We start from the raw sequence: 2,485 nt of genomic DNA, 5'->3' as shown, positions 1-2,485 counted from the left end.
AGTACAGCGCCCAGCAATATCGCAGATGAAGATCATCGCCTTCGCCCCGTTAATGTGAGACAATATTGACTTTATCAATTTACTATGCTCAGCAACCATATAGTATTCGCATAGTTAGATCAGCAACGATTTATAAGGATGGCTCGCCGGTGTATTTTCTTCCGGTGAGCAACTGTTTTTTTTTTTTTTTTACTTTGAAGTTAAGTGGTAAAAAGATAAAAAATATTATTACAACTTAATTTTTTTATTTTTTATTTTTCATTTTTTAATTTTAATTTTAATTTTTTTATTTAAAAATTATGAATAATAAAAAAATAAATAAAACTGATTATATAATAAATTAATAAATAAATTTTAATTATTTGTTAATAAAACTATTATTTGATATAAAAATAATTTAATAATTTCTAATTATTTAATTATTAATGTTTATAAGTATTAAATAATTAAAATTATTTATTATATAATGTATAAAAAAAGAAATTAAAATTAAATTAAATATATAAACATATTAAATATATAAATAAATTACACCAAAAAAATTTTTTTCTTGATTAATTTTGCAAAAGATCTAGCTTTTTCAATTTTATTCCTAATTGAAAGTTTTTACTATTTTTTATTATAATTCATTTCACCTCTGCTTTTATTTTTCCATTCAAAGACATATTTCAATATTGATTTTAATTTTATTATTATAATAACTAATATTATTTTTATCGTTGTTTTTAATTTCATCAAAATTAATCTCATTACTCATCTAAATTTACCCTGAATATGGTACTACCCTTTATGTGAGAGTATATCCAATACATAGGGAAATTGCCAAAGGATGACAAATTATTTCCCAATTTCTTTCTGACTTCCTGATTAAATTCCTAACGATTCTTGAAGTTATTGCATATTTTGCTGATAAAACTTTGAATGGCATTTTTTTTGGTTGGATGGATAACATTTACGGGTGAGAAGAATAAAGATATAGATAATCAGAAGTTTAATTGGATAATGAACGCATACAAGGAAAATCTCTGTGGAATTAAGAACAAGTAAAATTCACACTTTACAAGTAAACCAAGAACATTACAACTACCCATTACAAAAATCAAATAAATTCTAAATTCTATCTCTTATCTAAGCATCTGAATATTGCCCACAACTTGATGATGCTGATAAGTTGGCTGGCAAGCTTTCTCCAAACAGGTGTAGCCCACATTAGCAATTGTTGCACTTGGAAACCCAACTGTACCCATTGGCCTGTTAACAGCAGCTTGTTCCAAAGATTGCACCTGTCTCTTCAAGAATTTGACATAATGAATAGCCTCATCTAACATTGAAGCTGTATCCATTTTGGTGCCTCCTGGAACAAGTCTCTGCAGAATCCTTATCCGCTCACTTATTCGTTCTCTTCTATGCCTGGCGACCACGCTCTGTGGATCTTTAGAGATCTTCACATTCCTTCTTTTTGGAGGCTTAATGGATTCCGGGTCTATATGAACAGGCTGCATTGATGCTATGCGGAAAATCATCTCTCTCATCGCTGCCATGGAGTTTTTCTTATCTACAGAAGAAGGATATGAATTGGCATTATTGAAAGGAGTTGGATATTTGAACTTGTTGCGAGTGGCCATATTGTTGGGTTGGAGAGGTGGAGTCAAGGGTTCTTGAACTGGGTTATTGCCAATGTAAGATAAAGTGGAAGGCAGGGTCATCAATGTATTAAGTGAAGAAACATTTGGGTTTGGGTTAATGGGTGATGTGGGTAGGATGCTGGTGCTTGAAGTCCCATTGGAGAAGTGAATTTCAGGTAATGTAGAAGACCTCTGGAAAGCAGGCTCACAGAATTCTGGAAGCTTTTCCATTTGCATCATCATTGTCATCATATCCATGTGATCTTCTGTTGAAGATTTCGTCATGTCAACATCCATTGAATCTCTCCCAAACTACTAACTCTTCCCCTTAAAAAGTACTACTTCTATGCGTGCGTGCGTTGAGAGAGAGAGATGGGGAAGTCGGAAATGATAATTCTGAAAAAAATGAATGGCAGAGGGATGGGGGGAGCTGAGAGGAAGCTGAAGATAACTTTTATAGAGTTAGGGTTTTAATCAGAGATGTGTGCTGAGCAGAAAGATAAGGAGAGATGAAAAGCGTATTAAAAAGTACCACCAATATCCAGCAAGGAAGTGGAAAGGACTTTCTATAGCAATTTGTGACCAATTTTTTTTTAATTCATGCAAAGCTGATAGGAAAGTCCCCTCCCCAAAACTCATTTATGATTGAATATGTGATCTCTGATAGTGACCGCCCATTATGTGGGCTAACTCTATTCACTCATCCTATCAACCATCCGATCTAGTGACCAGGAACACCAACTGAAAGTTCAAAAAGCCGACACGTGTAAAAGATCAGATTGATCACGCGTTTAGGCCCACAAATTGGATGGCTTGGATTAAAGGAATTGTTCAAGTAAGGTGCATGAACCACTTTGGTT

At 32.9% G+C, this 2,485-nt stretch overlaps 1 pseudogene; it reads right to left on the bottom strand.

The window, feature by feature from the left end:
- Positions 1-961: 961 nt before the first annotated feature.
- LOC111293017 (transcription factor HEC1 pseudogene) lies at positions 962-2,114 on the bottom strand (annotated as a pseudogene).
- Positions 2,115-2,485: the final 371 nt, after the last annotated feature.

This window comes from Durio zibethinus, chromosome 10, assembly GCF_047325235.1.
Source record: "Durio zibethinus cultivar Kanyao isolate XHJ-2024 chromosome 10, ASM4732523v1, whole genome shotgun sequence".
NCBI classification, from domain to species: Eukaryota; Viridiplantae; Streptophyta; class Magnoliopsida; order Malvales; family Malvaceae; genus Durio; species Durio zibethinus.
The sequence above is the reverse complement of the archived record's forward strand: the minus strand, read 5'-3'. Positions and strand labels throughout refer to the sequence as shown.